Source organism: Tyto alba, unplaced genomic scaffold (assembly GCF_018691265.1).
Source record: "Tyto alba isolate M040663 unplaced genomic scaffold, T.alba_DEE_v4.0 Super-Scaffold_40, whole genome shotgun sequence".
In the NCBI taxonomy this organism is placed as follows: domain Eukaryota; kingdom Metazoa; phylum Chordata; class Aves; order Strigiformes; family Tytonidae; genus Tyto; species Tyto alba.
This window is the reverse complement of record NW_024881316.1, coordinates 8,020,021-8,045,589: the sequence shown is the minus strand read 5'-3', so window position 1 is coordinate 8,045,589 and position 25,569 is coordinate 8,020,021.

The window sequence follows — 25,569 nt, the reverse complement described above, 5'->3', positions numbered from 1 at the left end:
AAACTTGCTTGGATTTTAGCATTTACAAATATGGTCTCACTTAAGCATAATGAAAAAATAATAATAAAAAAAAAAATGTAAGTTCAAAATATCAGAGGTTTTTAGATCCAAAAGGAGTAAGACCAGAACGTTCAGTCAGAAGTTCCACAAGAAAAAATTTTGAATCTTCTTTAGAATCATGTTTAGAAGAATTTTTTATCAGCATGTTGTTAAAAGGAGGACTAGTATCTGCAATCAAGAATCCCTGCAGCTAACTCACATTCAGGAATGGGAGTGTAAAGCAGAAGATTGCTTTGGCTGGATAAAATGTAAAGGGCATAAAAAATGTCACTGTCATCTTGTTTTTCAACACATTAAAGAAAGAATAATTTATTTTTATTTTTACTTGAATAAAATAAAGACATCTGACACCAGTAAGAAATTATAAACATTTTAAGTAAGAAACAAGTTTGCCTCTTATGTTTTAAATATTTAGGTCAATAATTTTCACTGTAATATTCTTAAGGAATCAATATATTCTTGTAATAGAATGTTGTATTTTTTTACTTCTGTGGAATTTGATTTAATCTGAACCCAGAATTCAGAACAAATTTGTTTAAAATAAGATTTTCAGCCATATGTGAGAAAAAACTATTAATTCTGATGGAATTATATTTAGATATTTTTGGATGCATGTAGCTATAAAAAATTAAAAATGTATTTAAATGTAAAAATAATGTCTCATATGCTTAATTGTCTTTTCCCTTTTTTTTTCCTTTTTTCCTTTTTTCTTTTTTCTTTTTTCTTTTTTTTTTTTTATTTCTTTATTCTACAAATCCGAAATCCACATAAATTCTTCATAGAGCTTCCATTTTTTTATAAAATTTATTTTTTACTGCTTGTTAATAAAATTTCATCACTACTGTTTCATTTAATAAGTTTAGATTTACAACCTTTTCTCTACAAGAAAATGAAAAGCAATTTTTCTTTCTTTGTTTTTGTAAATTACCTATGTATTTCTTGACTGCTGACTGTAATTCTGATGTACACATATTTTCTTAGTCATTTTCATCAAATAATGTCCCCATATATACTGCAAGCTGAGCCTTTAAGGCAAATCTCAGACATATATGTTTTGTTTTGTTTTTTCAGTCACTTAATATCAAAGCATACCTTCAATTGTCTGTGAAGCGCAGAGTGAGCACTTCCGTAAGTCACAGCTGATTTTGCTTTCACGATGCATAAATGTTAAAATAGATTGCCAGCTAAGTTGGTGTATCTTCAGGTGCTACTTCAGTGGCCATAAAGAGAATTTAAAACGTCATAAGAAAAGGTGATAAGTAAATGCATTATTTAATATGAATCCTCAATGTGAGACTCTGGAGTGAAATGGTTACACACGCAGCAGGCCTATCTAAATCCCCCAGGTGGACTGGCTAGAGGAATCTTACTTGAATGGTCCCTTGGGGGCTCTGGGGATTAAGTCCTCTCTTTCATTTGGATAAGGTCTGGCAAAGGAGTTGACTCCAGTGGAGAATGTCAAACCTGTTGGAGGTTACTTTGTGTTGCAAAGCAGCTGCATAAAAGGAGTTAATTCTCAGCTCCCCAGAAGTCATCTATACTTAGTTTCAGGAACATAAGCTTCATGTGGCCAAAGGGTAATTATAAAGGTAAGACATTTCCCAGATGAAAAGTAAAGGGCATAGACCATGTGCCAATAAAACTGAAAAAGAGTGAAAAAGCTGTGAGACTTTGAGAGAGAGGCTTTTAGAGCTATTTCAATAAAGTCTATACAGTCTTATTTTAGGAACTTGCATCCAAATAATTAAATGAAGTACTGTTTTGTCTCCATTGCTAGATGCAAGAGAAATGCACACGCTTAGGTTTTTTTTCTTTTTTAAACAAGCAATTTAAAATATTAATCTTTTTTTTCGGTGTAATTTGAAAGTCTGTAGTGTCTGAGAATCTGTTACGAATCAGAAAATGATCAATAGTGACAGCAACACTGAGTCTCATCACTGTGTCTTAGGATATAAATCAGTCTCCATATAGGAGAAAGAGCTGTCAAGATAATTCTCCTCTCTAGCAGTGGAATAAATATATAAATAAGATAAAAGCATTGTAAAAATATAAATTCAGTCCAACAACCATGCAATTGATTATTAAAGTACTACAGTGAATGTAGAATTTGGAAAATTGAAAAGATAACTGGCTCCCATAAGCTGCCAAATAAATGACTTTATATCATATAGCTATCTCCAAGATTAGTAGAAGATATTTCTTCATGGTCAGTTAAAATAATATATATATGTGTATGTGTGAATATATAAATACATATATGTTATTTCTAAAGTGATAAACAGCTGAAACTCATAGTATGAGTTAATTATGTTGATTGTCAAGTAACCGAGGAAGGAGAGTGAACAAACTGTGGAATGTGAGGAATAGAGAAGACAATTGGTTTGATGGACAGGAAGGTGGTAATAGATGTGATATTTCTTTAAGTTAGGAACATTTCTTACACATGGCACTCTCAGAAGATGATGCAGACTAAATTAAATTACTGTAAAGTAGGTTATGATATTGGATACTATTTTTTTATATCACTATATATCACAGAAGTGATATAGGAAGAAAAAAATGACAGTTCATATTCTGCATGTCTGGACAATGTGGTACATAAAAAGCAGTTATAACTCAAATTTCATGTCTGTGTTTTTTCTCAGGTTTCTAAGATGCAAGTCTGAACTACCTATGAACAAATCATGACAAGTTTCCTTTATAATTATGGAGAAAAATAAGTATTTTTGAAGTATAGTTCATCTATCTAAGGACAATAGTTGTCACATAAATTGCACTATAAGCATGCCTGTTTCATTGCAATGGTTCTGAAGAGAATAAAGAGTAAATAACTCACAAGAAGACACCAAAAGGTGGGTAATTAAGTCCCTCTACAACAAATACAGAACAGCTAAAAGAGAGATTAAACTAGAAAGTTTTCTTTTTTTTTTTTCTTTTTTTTTTATTTTTCCAAAGTCAAAACACAAAAGCTTGCAACTTTTGTTCTTCATTGCACAGTGTGGTAGAAGTGCTGGGAACTACTATGGTTGGGATAACATGTTCATATTTACAATGGAAAGATTTGAAAATCTAAAGTTCAGTTGATAGAAGATTTGGTTTGTGATAAAAGAAATCAAATACCTAGAAAGAACACATTGCACAGATGATTGCCAGATGGCAGCAAAGCTAAAGTTCCTAACTATGAAAACAGTGTGGGGCAAAAGTGTCTGAGAACGATTGGACTTTTCATTCAACATAACCAGGGAAAAGTTCTTTTCCTGAGGCAATAGTGATGGTAATTTTCAGTGTTGACAACATGACAATGACCATGCTACAGTGTAATAGTATTCAGTGTGTATCATTATAAGAAATAAATCATTATGGAAGAAAATGCTTCCAAAGATGTTGCAAGAGTTGTCCAACAGGAGACAGAAACTCTACTTCCAATGTACCAATAGCTCCAAGAGCAATAAAGCAAAACTCAGCTGAGAGTAGTAACAAACTTATTTCCTTTTGTGTCAGACAAGATTTTATTAGTGTCTATGCAGAATATAGAAAGAACAATTGGATCATAAACCCTTTGGTTCAATTCTCATGAAACCTCTTGCAAACCCCCATGTCAGATGACAGTGTTTGCTACTTCAATGCACAATAGTCACTGACATTGCTGAGAACATAAACATTCAATGCAATATTGTAATCAAGAACTGCTGAACCAGTCATGGAAATCAACAAACATTATCTAGTGTGTGGCTATATATTCAATTATGCTCTGGGCTAGGAAAACATATTATCTAGCCAAGTGAATTACTATTTTCCTGTTCCCCCACGCAGGAGAGACCATCAATGCTTATACCAATACACCTGGCATCTGGTCTAGAAAGGCCAGAGAGAGGCATTACCTGGGTCTTATCTGTTCGTTCCATGAAGCATGCTAATAGGGTAGGCCAGTACTGTAAAACACAAACATGTAGAAATAGTAGTACCACTCAGGTACTAGAGAATAAATAAAGGAAATCTATTTCCAAACCCAATAAATGTTCTGAAGCAAAGGATATTAAATTCAATAAAGCAAAATGCAAAGTACTACAGTTATTTGCTAGTATATACATAAACCAGGGAATATCTGGGCAGGCCAAAAGATTACAGATCACCTGGGGTCAAAGTGCAATACAAACTGCATAGAAATCAAAAACATGTTGCAACTTAAGAAAAGGTAAACACCATTCTGAAATGGAATAAGACTGCACTTCATATGTAGACAGTTCCTGCTATGACATGGCAATAGTCTAACCTTGGGCTATATCCTAATCACATCTAGTTCTAAGGAATCTTACTTTAGAGGGGACTTAGATCATCAAGGTGATCTTGAATGCCCTTCTACATGCAATGTAGACCATGAGCAATTTTAAAAACTGCCAGTGGAGTCACAGGGTTGTTCTTTGTTGACTCAAGAAGTGTTCATCCTTAAAGTGTGCATATTATGAAGATATACGGGTTATTAGTCGGATACTTGGTTCAGAAACATGCACAGAGTCACACACTCATATCAGCTGAATGCCATAGGCAGTGACGGCCACCCCTGGAGAGCAGCCCCCCACCATGCAGTCTCTCCCAATGTCTCTTGTGCTTCAGGTGTCATTGACTGATTGTACCCTGGGTAGAGCAAAGGAGAAGCAGCCAGAGTCACAGTTTTCCCCATATGAGCCCAAATCTCCCTTGAGCTGCCACCTTTTAAGGAAGATGATGCCTACTGCCTACGGACTGAGCTGTTTGCCAGAAAATGTCCAGGTGAGAGTACAGCAAGAGTGGATTAGTAGTTCATTAAGGTCACTAGATCAGACATTGAAAACAGACAGTCAAATAGGAGCATTGTATCTTCAACAGGGGAGGTAATTATTTAAGTTATTCTGATCAGTTTAGCACTGATAAGGCCTCCGAAGGATTATTATGCTGAGATATATGCATCAAAGTTCAAGTAAATTGTAGGAATATGGGAACAAAATTGAAGAGCAAAATAATGATGATTTTAGGAATAATAGCCTGTGAACAAAGGCTGAAATCACTGTTTTGTTTAGTCTAGAAAATAGGAGAAGACTAAAGGGAGACATTAAAATAGTCCTTAAATATGTAAAAGATTATTAGAAAGATAATTCATGATCTCTACACAAAAACAGAACAAATCATAACTCACTTGATTTGATGAAAAAAAGATTCAAATTAGTTATTATGAGAAAACATTTCTTAAACTGTATGGATAGTAAAAAAAGTGCTGGAACAAGTAACTCAGTGGAATTTCTGTTGTTAGATGTTTTTTATGATCATGTTTAAAAAACACCTGTCTGCTACTCCCATTTTTGTGAATAGGAATGATTGTTGCATTCCTAAAAATTAGATTTTCTTTCTTAAAAATCTCTACCAACATGCATGGCTTGAGATATTATTTCAACTGTGTTTTTTTTTTTGTTTTTTTGGTTTTTTTTCCAAGGAGAAGGGAAATTAAATATTTTAAAAAGATAGTAGCACTAAAGTCAAAAAGTGAATCATGGAATCACTGAGACTAAAATCTCTAACAGGGTCCCAGTGCATGCTGGGGTTGGGCAGCCTCAGTTGTTCTTTAAAGGTTTCTTGGCCTCTACCATAAGAGCATTTTTTAAATGAAAATGACACCTCTATATTTGGAGTTGCATGATTTTGGTTATACCAGAGATGAAATACTGTTATTTTTTGCAGTTTATCAAGTAAGTCTATAAGAATTTTCTTTCTAACTGATATTATAACATGCAATTATTTCTTATTGCATTTTGGTTTTTGGTTTCTTAATTGAAAACTTTTGAATTTTTGTTACATTATTCTCTAAAATATTTATTAATAATGAGTCAGAAATGCCAGTCAGTCTCCAAAAAACTCCAAGGAGAGCTGCTGATTAAGTGAATTTGAAAAGCAGAGCTCACATGCATGATAATTTACTGGAGAGAAAAAAGCTGTGTTTTGTATCAATTAGGCTTATCAGTCCAGATGTGGTATGCAAGATAAATACACCTTTGTGCTATCTTGGCACCAAGTAATAATTCATTGATTGTGTTAATTATTGGTATGCTGCACAGCATCTCTCTTGGTCAGATAACCTGCTATGCTATGCAAAATCTCCCCAAGTATTCCAGGTCAGGTAGTAGGTTGAAGCTACTCTTGTTGTGATAATATTTCATAACTATAAAACTGGTGAACATATTATGGGCAAAGTTTGAAAGCTCATATGCAGCCTTTTAGGGAAGGTAGTGCAGTCACAACTCCTCACAGAGCCTGAGCTCATCCTTGGCTTCCTGATGATGAAAACAGCTTGAGTGAGGGCAGAACAAAGAAGTGACTTTGGGAAGGTGAAACATCTGGTGCAGTGGAGCAGCTTTATATGTCCCAAAAGTATAACCTGTGGTAGAATAAGGGTAAAAGATGCAAATGTCCAAGCCCACTTTGTCTTGCTTGTATTCTGTGAATTGTCCCGTTCTCTGTCTTGTATTCTGGACAGTGTAGATTTGTAGATACATTTAGGTGAGCTCTGTTAAAAACACCCGTGTTTTTTACAAAGAAATTCAGGATTTTCAATCTTTCATAGAATCACAGAATCACAGAATGGGTTGGGTTGGAAGGGAGTTTAAAGATCATCAAGTTCCAACCCCTCTGTCATGGGCAGGGACAGCTTACACCAGACCAGGTTACTCAAACCCCCATTCAACCTGGCCTTGAACCCTTCCAGGGAGGGGGCAGCCACAGCTTCTCTGGGCAACCTGTGTCAGTTTCTCACCACCCTCACAGTGAAGCATTTCTTCCTTATATATAATCTAAATCTACCCTCTTCTAGTTTAAAGCCATTACCCTTCCTCCTATCACTACCCTCCCTGAGAAAGAGTCCCTCCGCATCTTTCCTGTAGGCCCCCTGTAAGTACTGAAAGGCCACTATAAGGTCTCTATGGAGCTGTCTCTTCTCTGGACTGAACAACCCCAACTCTCTCAGCCTGCCCTCATAAGGGAGGTGCTCCAACCCCCTGAACATATCAATGTCCCTCTTCTGGCCTCACTCCAACAGGTCCATCTCCTTCATATGTTGGTGGCCCTGGAGCTGAATGCAGTACTCCAAGTGGGGTCTCATGAGAGTGGAGCAGAGGGAGAGATTCACCTCCCTCAATCTGCTGGCCACATTTCTTTTGATGCTGCCCAGGATATGGTTGGCTTTCTGGACTTTGAGCTCACATTGCTGGCTCATAGTCAGTTTTCTATCCACTACTACCCGCAAATCCTTCTTCACAGGGCTGCTCTCAATCCACTCGTTGCTTAGTGTGTATTTGTGCTTGGGATTGCCACGATTCATGTGCAGGACCTTGCATTTGGCCTTGGTGAACTTCATGAAGTTTTCATGGGCCCACCTCTCAAGCCTGTCAAGGTCCCTCTGGATGGCATCCCTTCCCTCCAGCCTGTCAACTGCACCATACAGCTTGGTGTCATTGACAGACTTGCTGAGGGTGCACTTAATCCCACCATCCATGTCACTGACAAAGATGTTAAACAGCACTGGTCCCAATACCAACCCCTGAGGAACATCACTCATCACTGGTCTTCACTCAGACATTGAGCTGTTGAGTGCAACTCTTTGAGTGCGACCATTCAGCCAATTCCCTATCCACTGAGTTGTCCATCCATTAAATCCATGTCTCTCCAATTTAGAGACAAGGATGTTGTGCAAGACAGTTTCAAATGCTTTGCACAAGTCCAGGTAGATGATAGATTTTGTTGTTGTTAAAAAATGTGACACTGTTCAAAAAGGAGGGTTTTTATACTGTCTTCTGTTCAGTATTTTGTGGTTTTCTTTTCCCATTTTCTTTCTTTCCCTCTCTTCTTTACTGTTTGGTTGCTGGATGCCTTGTTTTGTTGTTTCATGTCCCACTGTCTATTTGAAGTGAACTGTGACACGGATCAGGTATTGGAATACAATATATATTCATCTTGCTCTGATGGAGATTGCTAAATTCAGCACAACAGCATTAATGGAAAATGTGTAAATCTGCTGTGTATACAGCAAACACTTATGTATAACACATTTTGCATGAGTATCTCAAACTCTTTCAGTGCAGAAACCTACAAAACCAACAGCTTTTACACAGAGCAAAGAGAATAGGGGAAAAAAAGGAAACAAAGAAAACAAGAAGAAAAAATAATTGAAAAACAAGATGGTTTAAGGGCCAGATTTAACAAGTCTGATTAGATCTGGAGTTCTCTTGTCTGTTTGTTTTCTCCTCTTGATGAATGCTGTCCACTGAACATTGTTTATCTTGGTTGAAGAAAATCTTAGATATTTTGCCACAAAGAGATCTATTTCAAGGAGCCTGGAAGTTATCATTTTCCCTCTAGACCAGATGGCTTAGTACAAATCTTGCCTTATATCCTCACTTATAACAGTGTTTGTACTGTGTAAATGTTGATTACACATCAAAATTCCTAGTCTGATATATATTCGGATATACAATTTTTTTCAGGAAGCTATTTTGCTAAATCAGGCCATAAAAAAAGTTGTCTAAAAAGGCCTTCTTAAAAAAATGAAACTTGTTGGTTTTGATCTTATCCATCAAACTTAAAAATATCTAGAGCTATATGAATTGAGGGGAGACTGACTTTTTAATAGTATCACCAAAGAAGGTAAAGGTTTTATCTTTTCCCACAAATGTGATAAGCTATAAATGGGAAAAAGATGCAATTTACTTAATGAAATAAATGTCAATTTTTTTTCCAAGTTGAAGTAGGTATCATGGTTTCTATTTTGCAAAGAGGACTCTCAAAATTGGCTACCCAATCTCAAAACCTAAACAAGAAACTGGAAAAGCTTTTTAATAAACTTTCAAAACTCTTATTGGTGTGATATTCATTTGTCTTAGCAGTATCTCTGTGGTTGGTAAAGGTAGTAACAGTATCACTGAAGTGAATTAAAGAGAGCTGAGGCTCTATCCAGTTGATATTAAACCAATAGTTATAGGCCATCAAATTTGAAGGATTCAAAATTAATCCAAGATAAAAAATACATTCTTTTACCTTTTCAAATAGTTTAAAATTGAGCATTCAAATTAAATACAAGTTATTCATTTTAAAGTTTTTTAAAGCCAACTGTTATTATTTCCTAACCTTTTTCCCCTGGTAAAATCATTGACCTTGATCCAGAGTGGTTTGATGACTGTAAGCTTGTGTTAGTAGATTACTGGTTGTTGTGGAGTACTGAAAAAAGCTGGACTCTATTATCATCTCAGAAATTTATATATAAAATCTTGTCTTCATACAGCAGCTTCACACATGCAGTTCCCATTAACACCTTGGAAAGAAATATAGTTCATATATCCCATTGGAGAAAAATGAGAATGGACACTATCTGAACAACTGATAATTAAAGTAAGTCAATCACATGTACCCTTCTTCAACAGAATAGGTTGGATAAGAAGAAAAACCTAACAACAAGAAGTTTCATGGCTTATTTTTATACCAATTTTCTACAAATGGTCATTTATGAAGGAAAGAAGAAAATTATTGTTGTTAGAGTGTATCTGTGTTTAGCTTAGTATCTCCTATTCAGAAGCGTCATAGACAAAATTAATCTCTAACATGGGTACTTGACAAATGTTCAGATTAAATCTGAAACTTTAATGACAGTTTATCAGTTTGAAAGTGCTCTGCTTGTGTGGCCTTGTAATTGTAATTACATTTCTCTTACAAGTCAGACAATGGAAAAGAAAAAGAAAACAAAATAGTTTTCAGGAGAAAATACTTCAAATCTCCACACAAAGAAATCACCACTTACATTAGAACTATCTAGACCATACACAAAATGTTGATGCTGTTAATCTGCCCTAAATTTTCAGCCTAAATTTTTAAGCTTTTCTCAGACACACGGGAAATGTTAGTGGAACCAAATCTAGTTAAACAGTGCTGAGAAAAAGAGGCACTGGAAAAGCTACTTATCTCACCGAATTTATTACTTGAGGTGAAAAAACTGCACTTCAGCTTTTGATATTTTCTATGGATGTTTTAAATGTGCATGGATTGATTCTGGCATAGAAGAACACGTATGTGTCTGTCAGGACTAGGTGCAAGGACACACCATTCCCTGTGTTCCTTCTGTGCCCAAGTCCCACAGGAAGAAAACCCAGCAAATTAGCAAATCCAAGTAGATGATCACATAACCACAATTACATCCAATAGATCCATTAGTTTGAATTACTGGTCTAATAAATATCTCCACAAAATTATTTTTCTTTCAACAGCCATCCATTATTCCTTTTTTCCCTTGACTCTTTTTCCTTTTTTCAGTTCCCAACATCAGTGAAATCCAGAATTGATATCTAAAGATATTTCCTGTAAGCCTGAAGAAGAAACCTGCCACTAAATGTTAAACTATGCAAGAAGATAATAAAATAGGTGTAATGGAGCAAGTGTTGGTGTCTGTGTGTCAAAAACATTTTTCTGGGGTTCTAGATACATCACAATGACAAAGGTTGTCTTTAGGCAACAGGGTTGTAAATAGTAGGTTGGAGAGTATTGGATCATTTTGGCCAAAGAGTCAAAGATCACTAGAAACATCACATCCTGTAGTGATAGAGGACTGGGGTCTTGGGGGACCAAGAATTTCCAGACAGCCAGCATGGAGTGGTAGAAGAAATGGATGGACAGCAAAAGCATAAATGCAAAGAGAAATTAAGTCAGAAGAGAAAACTAGATAATGGGAGAGAGGTCAAAGGAGAATACTCAGGAGACGTGCTAACAGTAATTAACAGATAAAGAACATGCTCTGGACTAATTCTGGTAACAAGTTTCAGTGCAGAAAAATCAATGAACCAGAATCTACTACTGCTACAGAAACTGCTGGTAGAAGGAGCATAAAAGGGAAAATGATCAAAAGCTTAATTTGGTCAGAGACATGATACCAGGGTGAGGAGAATTCTGGTCTCTTTGCTCTGTTTTAAGGAGTAAATTTGCAAAAAAAAAAAACAGATCAGAGGGCCTTCAATGGAAAATGCAGAAACTATGGAGTCACTTCAGAGACTGGAAGAGTTCCCTCTGGGAAGGTAAGCTAAACGTTAGGGTGGGAACCATTCTTGAAGTTGATTCTAGATATTATCAATATATCCCAAGAGAAGCAACACTAAGGGAAACAGAGGATGAGTCAGTATGAAGAAAGCAGCGCTTATTAAAATATAATAAGGCAAGTAGTAGTGACAGCTTGCAGCATACTGCAAATTTTTGTTCCCTGGTAAACCCATGAAACAAAATTTGCTCTTGTAATCAAACACAATTTGCTCTTGTAATCAGGAACAACCCACAAAGTTAATAATGGGCTCAATTTCATTTAGTCTACAGTGAGAAACAATAATTATGATAAGCACCTTTGGTCCTCACTTTTTCTCTCACCTTGTCCATTTATGGAAACACTTATGTGTATGTAAAAAACTAGGTGTCACAGAGACCTGCTGGCTGTCTTAGTTCAATCCATTCCTGCCTGGCATTTTATCAAACTAGTAAGTTTATAAAACAAAGGCATTTTCCTGCACCTCAGGGAGGGTAAAATTACTCTGACACACACAGTTCTCATCTTAAAATATGTAATCTATTAAACACTGATAAAATACTGTTTTTACAAATGGAACTGATTATTTAAGTATGCAACATTCAAAAATTCCTTTTATGGAGAAAAGCTACTATAATAAAACGTTCTGCTGTAACTCACTGTTTTCAGAAACTAGTCAGATAGTCCAAGAATGAACAAATGAACAAAATTATGAAAATAAAACTCTCTTCACAATTGGGGAAAAAAAAAAAAAAAAATAGATGCATGAAATAGATTGTTTGCAATGGACAGTTGAAGCCAGCTCTATTCACAGAAGATGATAATCTGTTCATTAAAGCCTACTTAATTCCTTATTATTTTATCAAAATTCAGAATATAATGCTGAAAAGGCAGTTTGGAACTTACGATATTTGAATAAAAATTTTATTACTTTTTAACTTGTTGAAACAATTAGAAAACAATAATGTTACAGAAGTGACAAAAAGTAAAGAATTAGCAGAAGATAAAATCACCTCACAAAATTTGTAAATTTAGAAATCCCAAAAAACTGAATTTAATCAATGTAATATGATTACTGTGGTTCATATATTTTCTTCCTAAATCTTGCAGCATTATTTTCAGATTCAAGATCTTCTCTCCTCAGTTAATTATTCTTAATATTTTAATTGTGACTGTGGGTTTTAATTCCAAGTATACCACTCTTAAAGAGATAAAGTCCTTTGAAGGAAATTATTCAACGTTACATTCCAGTCAGACATAATACCTCTCCTAACAACCCACAGCTTTGTATTATACTGCATTAATATGCAAATTATTCCCAACAACGGTATTAAATAAACTCTATGATATGGTCTTAATTATAATTAATTTCATAAAATATGACAGCTCTATTGATATCATATTTAGGACCTTCCAGATCATCAGCTGTGCTCCCTTCAGCCTGCAGGCCAGCACACCATCAGTGACATACCTCTCCCATATAGTGCTTAAGCCTTGCCCATTGCTCCCATTAGAAGGTCCAGATCTTATTTCTCTGATGTCAAAAAAGATTCTGATGAGCCATCAGTAATAGGTATTCTGCTGTCTGAAGGTAAGAGACAGCTGGACTGATTGCCTGTGCTCCAACTAAGGTTAGAGGTGAGAGGAATACACATCCTGGTGGGTAGAAGAGATGGGATATACTTTCCCCTGACTTCCTCTGTTGACTTTAGTGGGAGCCAAGGATGACTGAAAGTCTTATTATGATGTAACTTAAGTTAATGCAGATAAACTGTGCTACCAAAGACTAGATATTTGCCAGGTGGGCTTCTCATCCAGTTTTATAGGTTTTACGATTTCTACAGATGTATCATCATAAAAGTCAATAAAAAAATCTGGATATTTGAGAGGAAGAAAGTCACTGTGAATTTGGTTTTACAAAATATGTGCATCTAAGTTTGGGGAGTCTGAAAATGTCCTACATGCTTTGTTTAGGCTAAAAGGACATTTGGTATTTCCCTCCTTCCATATATTTGATATTTCAAATGTTACACTATTTAAATGAAGAAATATCATGGTCAAACAATTCTTAATGGTTTTGTGAGAGTACATATTTTAAATCGATTGTGGAAATGTAGTTGTTATTCAAAAAATAAGATTGTATTTAAAATATTTTAAAATGTTTTTTACCTAACTAAATGTATGTTCTGTTGTAAATTCTGTTAGATATTCTGTTTCATCTTGTCCATATTTCCAAAAAAAACCCACCCAAAAAACACTTAAGAGATAGCTTTATAAAGTAGCTACAGGTCTGAGTCCTCTGGTGGTTATTATAGGCTATTTAAAAATAAATAATATAGATGAATCTGTACTGACACATCAAGTGTCTATCTTTCGGGAATGCTCCCAACACATCTGACAAATAACTCTAGACTCATTATCAGATTATATGACAAGCCTTGCTCTAACACACACAAAACTTTCTGTAATCAATTAAGTGTCAAGATGTATGAAAATGGTATCATTATTTGGATATTCAATGTACAGTAACAGTAGTTAGAAAGCAAAAGGTTGATGTAGATTGGAAAATATAGATGTCTCTGAATGAACATACTGCAATGCACAAGAGGTCTGGTAGTTACGTATTCATCTGGTTCTTTTAATGCTGAGATTTGTTATTGCTTGTTTCTCAGTACTTGCACACATTTTGACTGTGCAGTAGCCATAGTTATTAACTCACCAATATTATCTTTTCAGTAAATATTTGAATGTACCTTTAAGGAAAATGATACTATCAGAGATAGTTATGATGGAACTGGGATCTACACTTGGGCTAAAGAGAGAAAAATACATATGTAAAGCAAAATGAGGGCTGCATGAAAGTTGTTATGCTCAAAGTGTCAAACTGTGATCTGAACGCTTTCCACGTATTGTAAGTACTACTTGGAGCAGCCTTCAGACAACACCTGTTTTGCACATCAGTTATTCTGTATATAGAGGCTGTTTATGCAAGACTGGCTGAAGTTAAAAAGCAAAGAGATAATAAAGATCTCAAAAATCCATATGTAGACTCTAATTTTAGTTTAACGTTTCCATGACAAACATTAGCATTCAGCAGAAGAAAGATAAAGAAAGTTATGAAGCGGACAGTGAAATGTTCCTCAGCCTGAAGCCTGAAGTACTTTACATCTTTATCTTCCACTTTTCAGAAGTTTTTACATAGCTAAGCTTTTATTCCAGGCACAAAGCTAGGGTGCCATTGATACACAAGTGAGAAGCTTGTCAGACAGAAAGGACAGGTGATCTGTGGACTTGCACAGTAGAAATAAGAAGAACAAATAATACAAAGTGGAAAATCATGCCCTTCAAAGGGCATTGCATAACTTTAGCTGTCTAAAGGTGAGGAGACTGATAAAATTAGCCATTCAGCCTTCCTTATCTGGAATGGAAACAAAATTGCAATTCATCCTTCTTATTTGGGACATTTCTTTTAGAGCAGAGTATATTAATTTTCCCATAAAATATAGACAGACTACAAGCTGATCAACCGAGACTTGATGTCATAATTCTTACATATGTACATGAAATTAACACCTTCACAAGAGTAAATGTCCCATTTCACTTACATAGTAAAGACAATCAGCCAAATGATAGGTATTGTTTCAAGAGTTCAGAGGGCATATTAAAAATAAAATATCTTATCAGTAGAAATTAAAATCAAGTATAATTTCAAATAAATACCTTCAGATAAATTAGGATGCCCTCCTAACAAATTTATTGAGGTGGAAATTTGTGCTACATTTGTTTGAATGGTTGTGTCAGACACTGAAATGAACTTGAACTGAACTTTAAAACTATATTCCTTAGCTGATAATGATGGAGTCATACCCTAATATAAATGGATATTATTTCTAGTCTACTGTCATAATGTGTAAAATAATAGCACATCTTTTTCTTCATTTTCTAATTTGGCCATTTTAAATATTTGAATAAAAATACTTCCAATTTGACCAAATCTCTGATTAAGTTCAAGTCCAAAAAGAAATCCTTTTAGAAAAATATACAATACTATCAAATTATTTAAACGGTGTACAGTGGTATCAGTCGCATCACATATCTCTGCTATAAGATTGCTTTGGAGATGATTCTATGAAGAATAAAAGTTTATGTACTCTTTGTGAAAGTTCGATAGTGCTCAGGGTTCATTAATCTCTACTGTATAAAATGTTGAGCTAAATTCCGATAAAATCAAATGCCTGGATGTTTATAACTTAGAGTCTGAGGACTCAGGAATATTTTCCCTAAGAGACTTTGCATCATTTGGGTTTTTTTTTTGTGCATGTATGTTATTCTCAGTAATAACTAGTGTAAATAAATCATATCAAGTAGTTTATTCTGTTAACTTTCATGAAATTTCAGGGAGCAAAGAGAGATCAAAGCCTCAAAATCTCTTGTAGAAAACTGTTCATGGAATGATTGCTAGAAAGAAGAGTATAGGAGGCTTGTGGGAGGTGCTCACTTGACCCACACTTGGGGTGTCCCTGACATCCCCAGATGTTAGGGCAGGACTGTAAGTGTGCATGAGATGTGTGCTGTGGTCACAGGACCAGAAAGAAATACAGAGGGACCCAGACTTAAAAGAGGCATATAGGCAGCATGAAGAATTGTCAGGCAGAGGGTACACTGAAGGGGGACCACCAGCAGCTCCCCCCAGTCAGCCCCTGATGGCAGTAGCCCTGTGGGGACACTGTGGGGACCCACACAGGTAGGGGAATGGTGTTTGTGACCCATGGGCCAAGGGCAGAGGGAGGATCCCTGGGAGCTGGGGGGGTGGGTGCTCCTGGGGGTTAGTGATGGGGGCTGGAAAATGTGTAGCTGTTCAAGGATCTGTAGCTGTCCAGTATCGTGATTTATGACTTGTGTTGATATTGATCTTTGTTAACACATTGTTAATAAGTCAATGAACTGCTTCAATCCTAATGTGGTTTGAACCACATGAACTGACTGCTTTTCCCCTGTGATCTAGCCCAATCAAGTTTTATTTTGCTCAAGGTCAGAAATGTGAGGTTATTTTTTCCTAGGCTCTAGATCTCAGACAGCTTTCCCTTCTTTCAGCATAGTGGTTTTGGGGAAAGGGACAGTAGGCAGACCAGACAACCCAGAACTGATTGTTCAAGCAGGGACCAAACACTGCAATGAAAACATTGAAACTCATGTTTCTTTCTGAATCTCCTATTCCCAGCTAGCTAGTTCGCTCACTATTCTGTTTTTCAGTTTTCAGTTTCTCACTTCACCTTTCCTATGCCTATCCATTTAGCAATTCACATTTTTTCCTGGCAAAACAACAAAATAAAGAAGTATCTAAAACATCACTTAATAGGCAATATAATTTCATTACCATTGAACTTTTGGCAGGAGTCACTTTTATGTTGTGTCCTCTCTCTTCTCTACTGTCCTGACCTTGTCTATGTAGACAATAATCTCCTTTAAACCAGAGAAACGTTCTAATTGTACTTTTTTTCTTTTTTATGTTAGAAAGACTGTTATTTAACTGAACCATCAATATTACCATAGCAACAGGTGTAAGAATGTTCTCACCATAATAATTTACAGGGCAACTTTGGTGAGGCTTTATCCTGTGAGATGGAGGACAGAATATGAAACCCCTTAGTTTGAGAGAGAATTAAACTACATTTCTCACTTCAAAGGCAAATTAGCCTTCTACTAGACTAACACATAGAATATTATAACTTCCTCTCTCTTGTTTTAAAAGAAACAATATTTAAATTTGTACAAACAAATCTCCATATCTTGAAATTTCACAGCTGTTCATATCTTTCTACGTATTTATGAGTTGAATGCAAACTTTTCAGTAAAGGTGCTTGATTCTTGAAAATCAAAATTGAACATGCTATGGAAAAGATGAAAACAATATTATAGTTTTTCCCCCTGTTTCTAAATTAGATGGATAATCAGGGATAAGGATGGGTGAAGAAGTACCTAGATGACACGTTCTCACAAAGCACATTCTCAGGTTAAAATCAAGCACATACTTAAGTGTTTTTCTTAATCAGAATCTAAATCTCTCAGAAGGAGGAAACTATTTGGAGAAGGTAAGAGATTAGATTAGGAAAGTAGACAAGTAAGATTGCTAATTTATTACTTCATAGGCCACCCAGCGTTTGCTTCAGGCTTCTGTTTTTGAAAAATTATTAATCTGAAAGATTTATTAGCTATTTGCTAAGTTTAAATTTTAAAGTTCTCCTGTCACTTTCTTGGAAAGTAATTACATGTGCAATAATTGTTATGAGATGGCTTGCTCTTTCAATGTCTGCATGATAAAATTTTGCTGAGGGATTGAGCCCTATGCTTTGTCAGTGTCTTATGGTATATAAAATCTCCATGAGTAATTAGCCTAGGTGCTTAAAATTTGCATTTGTCTGAGTTAAAGTACAGTCCAAGTTTCACCAAGTCTGAAACTTAAAGGACCACAAGCAGAGGCAAAATAATAAATTCATGTATGTAGTCAAATGTGCCGTCAGTCAAAAAGATTTATATAGATATAACTATAATCCCTTTGATTTTTAATTTAAGGCTTTTATTTCTTTTTGGTTTCCTTTGCATGCAGACATTGGCCTGGTTTTGTAGAGTTACTAACGAGTGTTGGGTCAATAGCTGGCTAGTCAAGTCAGTGATTATGGATCCAGGCTATATCTAGAAGGTTTAAATAATCCCTTGATGATAATATTAAAAAATGATAAGTGATATTATCATGAGTTATAAAAATAAAATTAAATTTGTTTTTATATTGTGGTATGGACCATATATTCTTGGTTCAAAAATATATGCATACATGTTCATGAAGAATAAGCCAAAACCAGAAGTTTCTGTATTGCCTTCTCCCTTCTGCTGTGGAACTATTTGACATTACACCTGGTTGCAGAAGATCCAAAGGCCTCTTTGTTTAGGTCTACAAGACTTCGGTAATACTGTCTACAGCCACAGGAATGACCTCACTCAGATGACTCACAAAAAGATTTTATGTGGCTTTCAGGTACACAGTAGAGGTACAGACTAAATCCACAGTTTTACTTTGACAGCTTATATAGGGATATTAAACAGAATGTCTTCTAAGCATCAACAACTCTGTTGCTGCCGTGGGCGTTACACTTTCTGTGCAGCTATGGACAGCGTGTTTTCATGTCATATAGCATTGTGAGGAGCTTAAAATGATATATTTACTAACTGTGCTCTTATTTTATATCTTAAATATTGAACTGTTGAGGTTAAAGGAGTGTCTCATATTTTATCATGAAATTCTGAAGGATTTATTATCAAGAAGAGAACTGTCTTTGCTCCAAGATAGCACTGTGGCCTGACAGACTTCCCTCATATGGAGAAAATTGAGAAGGCTGGAGCTGATGGATCTTTCGCTACTTTATCATGACTACATTGACATAACTCAGTTGAATAATCTTTAGAGTAAGGCTCAGAAATTGCCCTTTTGGCACTAAAGAGCAAAATCTTTTTATACGTAAACCAAAAAGTCATTGATCTGTCCCTTGTTTGTCTATTTATAAGATGAGCATAACCATGGCTTTATTTTCAAGAGTGTTTCTATCAGGGACCAAACAGTTCTTTTCTCCAAATCTGCTGCTACTCTGAATACGGGTGTTTTATTGGATGCAGGGACCACACAGCCATCCCACACGTAACTGTAGCTATTTCATGTTCCCGGAAAAGGAACAGATACAGATAAAAATTGTCCTAATAAGATTGGTCCAGAACACATAAACCATGAATACAGTCAAAATCTTTTTAAGAGCTGAACAAATACTACCCTAATTTTCCCAAAGATAAGCAACTTTATCAAACCTTAGGTCCTCATTGGAAGGATTCAGTTAAAAATATACTGCTTTAGTCTTGCATTTGGAAAGAATTAAGCAAAGGAACAACTTGCTGTCATACTATACAGGATTAGAAAAAGATATAGGGAGGTCTCTGCTGGGTCTAGAGATTCTCTTTATATTAAAAAAAAAAAAAAAAAAAAAAAAAGTGCAATCATTCTAGCATTCTCTGTTTATATTAGACTTCATCTGATTTGCTGTCCTGGTTGGGGCTGGAATAGAGTTCCTGTTTGTTTTAGTAGCTGGAGGAGTGCTGCAGCACCCTGAGACCCCAGGGGCTCCCCAGGTCCTAGTGCCCTCACCTGTGTACGGGGGCGGGGGGAGCACAGCTGGAGGGCTGGGCCCGGATTGGCCGATAGTCCATGTCATGTGACATTATGCTCACCATATAAAGGCAGGAGAGGGCTGGGAGAGGCTGCCACTTCTTGGGGTGTTGCTGTGGTTCCTTTGTGTTTGGGATTGCTGGCTGGGAGCAGGTGGGTGTTGGTTGGCGGGTGGTTAGCAGCTGTATTGTACATTACCTGCTGATATTGCTGTCAGTGTATTATTCTGTTACTATTAATAAACTGTTTTTATCTGAACCCGCGAGTCTCCCTTTGCCCCTCCGATTCCCTCCCCGTTCCTGAGTGGGGGGAGGGTGGGTGAGCGGCTGCAGGGCGTTTAGCTGCTGAGTAGGCTCAAACCACAACATTTGCTCAAAAGCTTTTTTCACTCAAACCATTTCAACAAATTTTTTAGATCAATGTTTTTGTGTTTCTGTTACATGTAAAATTCCAGAGTAAAAGTCCATCTGCAGTAGATCTGCATACTGGTGTTTACTTAGGAGCAAACAGGATGAGAGTTTTTCTCACTCACTCACTTCCACCTGCCACATTATGTTTCAGATTCCCAGCAGGGAGATCATTGCTGGTTTTGGATGGTTGCACAAAAAGCCATGTTGGTTCCTGATGTGCCACTGATCATATTTGTCCATCTCAGGTGTCACTGGCCAAGGTCCCTGGGCATCCCCTGGCATTTGTCTCCATGCATGGTCTTATCTCCATGATCTTTACTCACTTGAAGGATCTTTTATCCAGCCATGATCTCTACCTTTTCAGTCTCCTTTCTTCTTTCTGAGACCAATTCTTTTCAAGAACTCACTTTCCAGCACTGAAGGACTCTGTTTTCCTAACTATATTAGTCTACATACAGAAGTACAACATGTGGTAAACCTTCTCATTGGTGATTCTGTCTCATTTCTCTATTAATTGGAGGGTTCATGATGTATCGCTTTTTCAGTATAGGTGATTAAATTTACAATCTAAGTTTACAATCAGTCTGCACTAGGTGCAGCTAGCAAGTAGGAGGCTTGTGCTTGAATGTTCAGGAGTTATATTTTATACATTAACACATGCACTTACCCACAATTATCTAATAGTTGTTGGTATTCACAATTTCAGTCATTTTTCTCTGTAATGGTTTTGGCCATACCCTTCAGAAAGAGTTTTTTGTCTTTCTTGGCTTGGAGACCTGTGCCTTTGTCTCCTGAGCAGTAAGAGCTAGAATCACTTCTTCCTATAATAAGTTTATCAGTATTTATTGAGACCCTTAACAGGGCTATAAGTTTAGAAAATATTAAAAAATATATAAAATTAACTATTCTGGGAGATATTGACATGTCTGAAAACAAGATTGATGCACTTTATATGTTATGACCTACTTTACATGAATTGTTAAAAGAATTTCATCATTTTCTATTTCATCATTTGTCTTTTCTTGTATGCTAAGCCTTTTAGCTAACACTGTCTTTTTATTTTGCATGCCAGAGGACAATATTGAAAGACTGATCAGGAAGAGGAAGGTGCTGAAACATTGCATATGCTAGGCTACTCTGGGATGTCTGTTGACATCTTTGCAGATACAGTCACTTGATGTGAAAACACACTTCAGTGGAGAAACCTGCCAAGTGTGTACATACACACACAATACAGCAAAAAAACTCAGAATTTCTTCCAGGCATGAGTTCTAACAGAAGCAGTTTTACTTGCAGATTCAACTCTACAGAATCAATTTCTCTTGTGAAAACTAGGTGCAAATATTGGCTTTTGTGTGATGAGGGCTTATGTACTTCATTAAGATGCTGAGCACTGTCCCCAGGTTCCAAACACCTCCTGTGAGTGATTCTGTGGCCACAGTCTCACAGGATTTAACACTTTGGGTTTTACATTAAAAATTGTCCCAATCCCATGGGTCTTAATCTGCTGAAATTACTTTCAAACACTCATGTTGACTTGACTGAAAAAATGGCAGGGCTTGAATATAAAGAAGCGGAAGTCTAGAGGGGCATAGATGGTTAATTGAACACAGTTGCACGGAGTCATCTGAAATTTCAGGAAAGAGATGCTTAGATTTGTAGTCCAGAAGTGGAACGTAGTGTCTGTTTTACATGTCCTCTATACTATCAGCCACAAAACACAGCACACTCTAAGAAACTTGAGACCTACATTAAAAGACCAAAAGCCAGAAACTATTTTGCCACATCAAAAAAACTCTAGAGACTGAGGGATTTATCTTAAGTTTTTGAAATAACACTAACTTGCCCAGACAATCATGGAAAGTAGACTGTGTCCTGCTTTGATTATAAAAGTTATGGTGGGGGAGGGGGAAGCAGGGGAAAGGAGAGAACAAAAAAAAAAAACAAAAACAAAAACAAAAACTAAGCAACAGTGGTTTAAACATATGGGCAAAACAACCATACAACCAGCTAAAGGATTTTTAATATCCTAGGAAAATACGTCAAGATAAGAGCTGTGACCAGCTTAGTGGCTGATCATATAGGGTTTTGTTTTATGATCAGAATTACTGTAGAGAAAAGGAAATAAGAAGGGAAACTGTGTCACAGAGGGAAAATAAGGAAAATAAATCCTTTCTTCTAGCTGAAAGGCACATTGTAAAGCCCTAGAACACTGGTTTAATGTAATAAAAAAGAGTGCAACATGATCAACAAGGAGAGATCAACTTTCTTTACACTCCTCTAAAGGTTACCAAGGAATAAGATATCTTAAAAAAAACAAACAAACAAACAAACAAAATAAATGTATCATAAGCTTCATTTTCTACCTTCAATATAATCTTTTTAATGTGCAATCATTTACATTAGCTCCTATGAAGAGTTTCCTGGAAGAAACAAAATCTTAGCAATTCTCACCAAATGAAATTATGGAGGAACAAAATGATAATTTTGTATGAAATCTCACAGAAAAAAAAAAATAGCAGGAAGAAAACTAACAAAAAATATTATTATAATTTTAAGATGTATGTATCTTGCAAACTTCTAGGGAAAAGTATATGTTCTAATCTCAAGGAAGTACCACTGTATCTGTATCTATGTAATAACCTAGATAAAACACAGAGATAACATCTTTGCATTAAGTGACAAGTTTAAAAAAAATTATATTAACTCATATTAGGAACTACATAGACATATCAACCAATGTGCTAGGTTTAGCATCTGCACTTTTAAATGCCTGAAATCAGAGTGCGTCTTGTATTAAATGAAAAATCTGGAGATGAGACACAAAGGTGTCTAGCAAGCATCATGGCAGACCTAACATTTCATGAAAAATTCCAAAGCCTAACCTTATTTAATGCTGAACTAACCAAGTTTTAACCAAGACACTAAAAATTCAGAACTGAAAAGTCCCTCCTCATTATCATGTGGCAGAGTAGCAGTGGCATAATGCATAATGATCTCATAACACAGGGACTCTTTCAATGTAATTAAAAGTCAGTAGAATGGAACACAATTATAAGAATTTAGTATTTTTTTTAAGTCAGTGTGTGGTCAGCCAGGGAAATTCACTATCATAGAAAATCATTGAGACATCATCTATGCCAAAAACTGGAAAAGACTATGATAATTTTTTAATCACTTACAATATCTTTGGGTATCCATTGTAGAGAGGAAAGAAGTAGCACTGAAAATTATACTGTTATGCGTACATTTGTCTAACATGTGTTGTGTATCACAGATTGGCTAGACCCCTGAATAAATACAAATGGTAGGCACTCTTGTTCCACAAGCCACCTACATACAGGTGTGAATGCTGTCAAGCAAGGTGTTCACATCCCACAACTACATGTATTTAAATATCTATAAGTTTTTTGCATAAGGCAGTCAAAGCTAGTCTTTTATGGAAACCAGAGAAAACAGCATTTCCAGAAGTCACTTCACCTCACAGACAGAATGTCTTAGGCTGATTCCCTCCTTGGATTTCTTTATATCTTTTTACAGAGTCTGGAGTAATTATCTTGAATCTAGTCAATTAACTTTTTAGTGACTAATAAACATTAGATTAATCCCATCCTCAGCATCTATGTTCTGTCTACAGAAAGAGACATCTCCAGAAGCAATTTATCCCATTTTAAAATAGATGTCTAAAGTAGATTATAAGATTTACCCTCTTAGAATTCTTAGTTCCATCTGTTAAGAACAGGAATAGCCAAAATCACCAGCCATCATTTTGATTAAACTCTTAGAATACAAAACTTGGTAGAGAAGAGCCTTGATCTTGGACACTTTCTTGAAATAAGGATCAATGCTGACTTAGCATACAAATGAACAGTGAAGGGAAATCAGTTAATGATTTTTTTGACAGTGCAACATGAGAGACGATCATAGGCTGGGATGTGCGATGTGATAACTGCTAGGTTCATGAATAAAGTCTCTGAACGTTAGTATGCTGTGTACCTTCTCTCAGCCAACTATGCTACGAGGTGAAGCGTCTCTGAAAGCACCCTCAGACACCATCAAAGGAAAAAGGGGAATGGGGAAATGACGAAATATATTCACTTGGTATTAGTAAAGAGTACAAGTGTATATATAGAGGACAGGCTCCAGTTTCTATGAGAATAATATTCACTTTTTATTTATTTTCCCCTGCCCAGTGAAGCAATGCAGGGAATGCTGATAATCTCTGTGGTGCAGAGAGCTGTGTATCAAATTAAAATGTCTCACTATGATAAGACTCTTCTAGTTTTTCACATATATAACAAGAATGTGTTAAACATACCTTAAAATACCAATAAAATGACAGTCAAAAAATCCTGAAAATAGAAATGTAAGTCAATTATTAGAGAATAGACCATGAAGATTGTAAAATGTAAAATGGAATCTATGTAACATTAAGAACATCTAAACCAGACAGATGGAATTAAGATTACAATAATATTGTTTCAGCAATTTTGAGAGATGATATTAAATATCTTCACAGGAATGTTACACTATCTCAGATCAAGTTGGATTAAATTAACAAGGAAGAGTACACTAGTAAATTACTTAAAATTATACCATGGTCTTACATAAAGAAGGCTTTTCTCTAGATATGTTAATTTATATAGAATAAAAGAGGGAGTCCTTCCAAAATGAATCAATAAAAACACAACAGGGATGTAACTGGCATAATTTCCAATACACATACACATATGATTCTGCAGTGTCACAAAACTAAAGACTCGGTCACTATTTCTATTTTACAATAAATCTATGAAATAATTGCTTTACAGCTTGTGTAAGAGAATGTGTACTGTAGGGAAATGAGTAGCATGTATTCATTGTGTGAGAAGGTGATAACGTTGGCAGTTCTCAGTGTTAAAATGGGCTATGTCTTTTGACAGCGGGTAATTTTTTTTTCCCGTAGATGTGCATCTAGTCCATAACATTTGTTGATGAGGACATGATGTCCTCGCTACATGAGTTTAGGAGGATAGAGGTGTTTCAGACTCATTCCAGCCTGACTGAGAGGACTGAATGCCTGCCAGCTTTAGAAACATCTGAGGTGTGCTCTGAGCACATGCACACTGGTTAGGCGTTGTCAAGGACTCCAGCTTGTGTGCTCTTATCTAGCACTGGGAGAGGGGACAATTGGTGGTATATCACCTTGAAAATATCACTCCTGGGCCAAAATAAAACACTAATGTAGGAAGGTCCATAAACTGTAAAGGCAGGATCAGTTACAGTAAAAGCACCAGCTGTATTAGTTTATCCTTTTCAGAGTCCTGCTTTAATTCAAATATGGGACTGATTGGTCTCTACCTGAGGGAGCATGTGACATAAACCAATATTCCCCCAAACTTCATGAAACAATGTCATTTACCTGCCACTTAACACTAGCTAACAGTTAGCTGAAAGAAATTTGATTTACCCTAATCTGTTCCCTCCAAAATACTGCTGTGAATTATGCTACATAAAAGCCATCCCACTAAAGGAGTGCAGAGATTACAGGTGTGCTCATGAGGTTTCTTTTGGAAAAAACAACAGCTGCTATATTCAGTCCCCTCTGGAGACTCTTCCTTTTGTTTCTTTCTTTTTACGAGCAGACTTTTCTTTGTAGATTTTATTGGACCTAACTTCAGTGCTATAGCACCCAGACACAGATTTATGGATTCTGCATATATCCCTTGGAACAGCGTAATTATTAATAATCTGTCCCAGATTTGAAAAACAAGCTTTAGTTTAAATCATCAAAGTGTCTTACCATTCATATGTTTTAAAAATATTTTCTAGTG